The following is a 7,604-nucleotide window of genomic DNA, read 5'->3' on the forward strand; positions in this document are numbered from 1 at the left end:
GTGTCAGAGGCAATGAGATTGGCACAGGATAGAGCACAGTTTAAGGCTGTTGTACATAGGGTCGCTATGAGTCGCAAATGACTCGATGGCACATAACAACAACAACATGATTAACATCACCTCCCACCCATCCTTAACCACTGACTTCTGTATATTGATCTTCTAGCCTGCCATTGTACTAAATTGGTCTACTAGCTCTAACAGTTTGTTGTTGTTGAGTCCTTTGGGTTTCTGTGTACACAATCGTGTCAACTACATATAGTTACTGTGTAACCGTCTCTTTGCCAATCTGGATGCCTTTTATTTCCCTCTTATGGTATTGACCTAGCAAGTACTTCCAATACAATATTGAATAGAAGTGATTACAATGGACATCCTTGTCTGGTCCCTGTTTGCAAGGATAATGCTTTTAGTCTTTCTCCATTGATAATGATGTTGGCTCTTGGTTTTGTATATGTACTTTCTACTATTTTGAGGAAATTCCCTTCTATCCCAGTTTTTCTGAATGTCTTAATTAGGAAAGGGTGTTGGATTTTATCTAAGCATTATGCTAAGATCATACTGCTAAGATCATATGGTTCTTGTTATTTGTTTTGTTAATTTGGTGGATTATGTTTATTGTTTTTCTTATGTTGAACTATCCTTGCATATATCTGTTATGAATCTCACTTGGTCATGGTGAATTATTTTTTTATGTGCTTTTGGATTCTATTGGCTAGGATTTTGTTAAGGATTTTTGCCTCTATATTGTTGAGAGATAGTGGTCTGTAGTTTCTATCTTGGTGATATCTTTGCCTGGTTTTAATATTGGGGTTATATTTGCTTCATAAAATGACTCCAGAAGTGTTCCTTCTTTTCCTATTTTTTTTTTAAATACTGTAAGTAGAATTGGTGCTAGATCTTCTCTGAATGTTTGGTAGAATTCAGCTGTGAAGCCATCTGGTCCATAACTTTTCTTATGAGACAGTCTTTTTATGACCTGTTCAATTTATTCTTTTGTGATGGGTCAAGTGTTTAAGTGTTCTACGTCTGTCCGGGTCAGTTTAGGTAGGGCATGAGCATCAAGGAATTTTTTTTATCACCACTGGGCCAATTGGCAGCATCAAAATGGATGGTGAAGAGATTGAGATTATTAACAGCTTTAGTTTACTTGACTCCACAGTCAACACTCTTGGTACCAGCAGCCAGGAAACAAAAAGATGTATCAAGATGGGAAAGTCTGTTGTTAGGGACCTCTCCAGAGTACTGAAGAGCAATGGTGTCACGGACAATAACTAGGGATGATTGAAGGAGAATTGATGCCTTTGAGCTGTGGTGAAGAGTAATGAATATACCATGGACTTCTAAGAAAACAAAGAGGTTCATCCTGGAGAGGGTTAAACCAGGCTGCTCCTTGGAAGCAAGGATTCTGAAGCTTCGTCTGACATACTTTGGACATGTTGCAAGGTGGGACCAAGCCTTGTAGAGGGATACCATGCTTGGGAGGGTGGAGAGACAACACAGGAGAGGAAGACCCTCTATGAGGTGGATTGATTCAGTGACTGCAGTAATTGGAATGGATGTGTCAGAGACATGAGGTTGGCACAGGATAAAGCAGCATTTAGGGCTGTTGCACATTGGGTCACTCTGAGTTGCAGGCAACTCGACAGCACATAACAACAATAACCTGGTAGAACACACTGAATAAATATACTATACGGGCATTTTAACAATTCTGCACATAAACCACAACTCCTGACTCTTGCCTTCTTTAGTTTATCAGCTGTTAAACTTTGGTAGAAATAAGTGGTCTTTTTTATTAAAATCATAAATTTGTAGGTCAGACTGCAGTTTGATTCACATGGCATTTTGATTTTAGTCCTGATGTAATCCCATTCCAGTTATACCAGTACCTCTGTTTTTAAAGTGGACATATACAATTATAACTAGAAAGGATGGAAACAAAGAGACTCACCAGTCAAGGTCTGGGAGACTTTTAAGCACAAAGCTTCCTTTGTTCCCTGGGACTTGCTGTGCTCTCCCTTACACAGTCATTCTCACCACCTCGGGAATTTACTCACTGGGGCCCAATGCATATGTATAAGTGAATGAATACACTAATTAACTGCTTCATGCTCCACCCCACTCTCTTACTGAAGCCTGTTCACAGGTGGAACCAATGCAACCCTACTCATTTACATATTTTTAAGTTCTGTCTGGCTATTTTATAAAGCAAAATCCCTTAACTGCTAGGATATTTTCAAAAGCTGTCTTCAGAAACCAGAGAAAAATTATCAAATGCAGTTCTTTGTCTCACAGTTAACTGTCTTGGCCTTTTACTGAGGTTTTTGGATAATTGGGTGGTTTGTTTGTTTTTTTAATGAAAACAAAGATGGTTTTATTAGAAAAGATACACACAAAAGAGTGAGATGGATCATTTTTTCAGAAGTAAAGAGGTGGAAAAAGATGCTTTGCTGTATGTGCCATGACTTAATATAGCCAGCCTGCTCCTGCATTTGGTCGTGATTCCAGCTTGAGTCTGGGCCAGTGGAATGATGTTGCAGAGAAACTTTGGTGGCTGATTGCAGTCCATTGTTCTTGACGTTACTCATTGACTGAGGTTTTTAAAAGTATATTTAACTTGGAAAAATTACTCCTTCTCTCCTTTCACTCACTGACTTGCTATCTGGTTGATTCTGACTTACAGCAACTCTACATTGAGTATCCCAGGCTGCAAATCTAAATGGGAGGAGACACTCACTAGATCCTGTTGAGTCAATTATGACTCATAGTGACCCTATGAACAATGGATCAAAATCTTGTCCTATCCTAGGTCATTCTTACGGTCTCTGCCATGCTTGAGCCCATTGTTACAGTCACTGTGTTAAATCACCTTGTTGAGGGTCATCCTGTCTTTCACTAACCCTCTATCTGTCTCAGCATGATGTCCTTTTCCAAGGACTAGCCTCTTTTGACAGCATACCCAAAGTATCTTAGAAAAAGTTTCCCCATTTGCCTCTATGGAACACCCTGTCTGCACTTCCTCCAATGAAGATCTGTTCATTCTTTTGGTTATCCATTGAACTGTCAGTACTCTTTACCAACACCACAAGTCAAAGGTATTGATTCTTCTTCAGTCTGTCTTAGTTATTGTCCAACTTTCAGATGCATGGGAAGCAATTGAAAATACTGTGATTTGGATCAGTTGCATGCTAGTCTTTAAACGAATATCCTTACTCTTTAACACTTTGTACAAGTCCTTGAAAGCAGATTTTCCCATTGCAACATGTTCTTTGAATACTCCCCTTAATACCATCAGTATTGGTTTTAAACAATACCAGTATCATAGATAACCTGGAAAATAACAAGCAAAACAGAAAAGAAAACTCTGGAATTAGTGGCAATGGTTGGACAACTTTGTAAGGATAATAAAAACCACTGACTCGTGTACTTTTAAAAGATAAATTTCTTATTACACAATTACCTCCCTCCACCCCAACCCACAGTCCTCTTTGCCATGATATATCGTTATATTGGGCTGTTGTCGTACGTAAACTGCCTAATCTTATATTCATTTTAGGCGGTTCTTTCTTTCTTTCTCTCTCTCTCTCTCTTTCCTTCCTTCCTTCCTTCCTTCCTTCCTTCCTTCCTTCCTTCTTTCTTTCTCTCTTTCTTTATTTCTCTCTTTCTTTCATAGAATCACAATAAAAGTAAAAGTTTATTTTAAAAAAGGATAAATTTTATGGTTTGTCAGTTATATCTCAATTTAGAAAGAAGCTGGAAGCTACACAAGGTCAGGCTTAGTGGTCCTAGTGTGCTAGGGGAACAAAGAACTCCAGCTTCAGACCTGCTTTGTTGTAGTTTGGTGCACCAACTCACAATAACCCTGTGAAACGTCACTCAGTCTTGTGCCTTCCTCACAATCTTCAGTGTGCTTGGGGCCATTGTTGCAGTCACAGGCCTCTTGTCCTTTTCTGAGAGCTGGCCCCTTCTGACAGCATAGCCAATGTGAAACAAGATCTCAAAATTCTTGCTTCTAAGCAGAACCCTGATTATACTATTTTTAAGATCTGTTTCTTTTTCTGTTTTCCTTATTCATTCACTAATTTACATATGCAATTGGAAATATGTCTTGGGTCAGGTGTACATTGGTCTTTGAACTAACATCTTTGTTCTTTAGCCCTTTAAAGAGGTCCTTGCCAGAAGTTTTGTCTAATGCAGCACCTCTTGTGATTTCTTAACTGCTACTGCCATAGGAGATACCTCTGCTGACCTAGTGTTTAAGGGGTTACACTGCCAACCCCAAAGCAGGCTATTTGAATTCACTAGCTGTTCCTTTAAAGAAAGATGGACTGTGATCTTCTGTGAGATTTGCAGCTTCTGATAACCCACTGGAGGATCAGCTATGTGTTAGTAGTGTTGACTTGGCGGCAATGAGGCAGTCAGTCAGTCAGTGCAATAGCAAATGATAGATAAGAGCTTGAAAGGAGCAGAGAAGAAAAAAACATAAAGGAAATAGAAAAACTGAGGAAACCTGAAAACACTGTCCAGTGCAGAACAGGCAAACTATATGAGAATTGAAAAACTATGTAGGACCAGGTTGGACAGCTTTGCTCTCTCCACAAATCCCTGAGACTTGTGGTCTTCCCCTAGTCACAGATGAATGCCCTGTCTTATCAATAGAATAATTTCTATACTTCTAATTAGGAAGTAAGGGAGCTCTGGTGGCTTAGTGATAAAGAATTATGCTGCCAATCCAAAGGTATGCAGTTCAAATCTACCAGCTGTTCTGCAGAAGAAAGATGGATAGTCTCCACCTGCGTCATTTACTGTCTCTGAAAACCCACAGGAGGGTCAGCTATGAGTCATTTCCAACTCAGCGGTATATAATAATAACGGTAAGGAATTTGAATCATGACAAAGGGATTACATTATGAGAAGATACAGAAGCTTCTTTAAAAGATTTCAAGAACTATCTTTCAGTGTGTTGCAAAGATGGCAGAGGACACATAGATGACCATGTTGTTTATATGCCTGGGTAATATATTTGTTGATCACCCATTGCAGAATCAGTGTTCAGAAAACTTATCACTGATCAAAACCTTTTAGATAGGTAGATTTTTTACAGTACTGCTGTTTCTGACTGGAACGTGGGCTGGTCACCAGATTCAAGAGCTGTAAACTGCCTAAGAAATCATGACCTTAACACAGCTCATACAAATTGACAGAGATGACTGCCACGTTTGATTAGATACTATGAATGCATGAAAGCAAGCTGAGAGACCTCAACAGAAAAGGTAATCAAGTTAAAAACTGCAAAGCTAAAATTGAACTACTTGGAAGTTATAATCCACAAAAACAATTTATTATTGAAGATTTCTATTATGGGAATGACCCCAACTTTGAGACTGTGTATCAGAAGTGTGTTAGGTGCTGCAAAGCCCTTTTAAAGAAGGCACATTTATGCTGTATCCATTCCTTGGTGAAAGCCAACCAAGATGTACAGCTTTAGAGTGCTACTCTACATCCTAGAAATCAATTGTATAATAATATTCCATAGTTCAAGGCCATAGCTATTTCTCCAGTTACTTTCTTCTTTCTTACCTTAAAAAATAAATGTGCATGGAAATTACTTGTGATTGAAAGGAAAATAAAAATATTTGATTCAGAAAACTAAAAGAAATATTTCAAGAAGATAATTTTATAAATATTTAAAAATATTAATTATTGATTAAGTTGTATTTATGTAAAGTAACTTATTCCTAATGGATTCTGTATAAGTTAATTGTTCTTTTTCCTTGCTTTCTCAAGATAGCCTTTTTAATGTTTTGTTTCCTTCAAAAACCCTATGTTCAATAGAGCAAACTTAGACTAGTAGATAACGGCAATTGAGTCTAAGCCCTCAAATAAGGAAACACAAAGGAGGAGGAACAGTTCTAAGCAGACAATAGTGATTGGAGTGTGGAATGTGAGAAGCATGAATGTAAGAAAATTGGACATTGTTAAGAAAGAAATGTTAGGAACACATAAATATTGACATAGTTAGTATTGGCAAAATGAGATAGACTGACATGGGATATTTTGAATTTGATGATCATATGATCTACTATGTTAGAGAAGAAAAGGTGAGGAAAAATGGAGTTACTTTCATAGTTTATAAAGGAGCTCTGGTGGCTCTATCTAGATCCATCTTGAAATACAGTGCTGTGACAGGATATTATCCATACACGTGCAATGAAGTCTAGTGAATACCACTATCATTCAAATAGATGAGCCAATAACCAGAGCCAAAGAGGAGGAAATAGAATATTTCTACCAACTTTTGCTTACAACTGTTCCTCTTCCTTTGTATTTCCATACTTGAAAGTTCTACCTCAGTTGCCCTCTCTGCTAGTCTACATGTGTTTTGTTGTACATAGGGTTTTCAGAGGCCTGCTATTTCAGAGGTAGACGGCCAACCCTTCTTCCTAGTCTGTCTTAATCTGAATGTTCAAATTTAGAGGAGTATCTGACAGACAAGCAATTTATAAAACAGTGAAAGATAAATTCTTCATTGTGGAGTTAAACGTTAGTAACAGTATTGTCCCTGCCCTTGGCCCAGTGTCTTGACCCTCTTATTTCTCAGCTCCACCCTCCACCAGGATACCCCTTCACTTCTACCAAATCCCTTCAGCATTTATCTTCCATTGTCCAAACCTTGATCTGACAGCTTATATCTGACGCTTTCTTGGCTTCTGTGATTCCAAACATGTCAGCTGCTGACAATTTCTTATGCTGTGACCAGTGTCTCTTAAGGCTTAGTGGTAATGTCTCCGAAGGGAGAGTGATGTGTCCTGTAGAACTGGTGTATAGATTGCGGCCCTCAGGCCCGAATGATCTTGGTCCAGCCTTAGGCCTTTTGTACTTCGAGTTGCTATTATCAAGGATGCTTTAGGCAGAATATTAAATGATCCAGTAAGTATGGGAGGGGTGCGGGGAGATTGTGTAGCAGGGAAGGAGTCTTACTTTTGAAAGAGAGGAGCGAACTGGGGGGCGGGGGGAGAGGGCTGGACAGGGAGAGAAGTGCAGCAATAAATGAATGGAAATCCAAATTCTCTGTAAATGTTCATTAAAATTATTAAAAAAATAAAATAAAAAATTTTAAAAAAAGATGGAAAGAATATACTGAGTCACTGTATCAAAAGGAACTGGCAGGCACAGAAGAATTTCATAAAACAACATATGAGCAAGAGCCTATAGTGATGAAAGAAGTTCAAGCTGCTTTTGAGGAAATAGCAAAAACTAAGGTCCCAGGAATAGATGGTATACCAATTGACATATTTCAGCTAACAGATGCTGCTCTGAATGTGTTCACCAAGTTGTGCCAAGAAATCTGGAGAACAACCCCTTGACCAACTTACTGGAAGAGATCGATATTTGTTCCCATTCCAACGGAGTGTGGAAACTATAGAACAATATCATTGATTTCACATGGAAGCAAGATTCTGCTGAAGATTATCCAAAAACGACTGGAACAGTACATCAGCAGAGAACTGCCAGAAGTCCAGACTGGGTTTAAAAGGGGTGGTGGTACTAGGGATATTGTAGCTGATATTAAATGGATCTTAGCTGAAAGCAGGGAATGC

The 7,604-nt window shown here is 38.6% G+C and overlaps 1 protein-coding gene and 1 pseudogene across 2 annotated transcripts in view; both read left to right on the forward strand.

The window, feature by feature from the left end:
* ABCD2 (ATP-binding cassette, sub-family D (ALD), member 2) overlaps positions 1–7,604 on the forward strand; it is a 120,154-nt gene that overhangs the window by 108,145 nt on the left and 4,405 nt on the right. The gene's annotated exons all lie outside the window — the stretch shown is intronic.
* LOC102875930 lies at positions 4,975–5,491 on the forward strand (annotated as a pseudogene).

This window comes from Elephantulus edwardii, unplaced genomic scaffold, assembly GCF_000299155.1.
Source record: "Elephantulus edwardii isolate Elephantulus edwardi_28Jun2011 unplaced genomic scaffold, EleEdw1.0 scaffold00065, whole genome shotgun sequence".
Classification (NCBI taxonomy): Eukaryota; Metazoa; Chordata; class Mammalia; order Macroscelidea; family Macroscelididae; genus Elephantulus; species Elephantulus edwardii.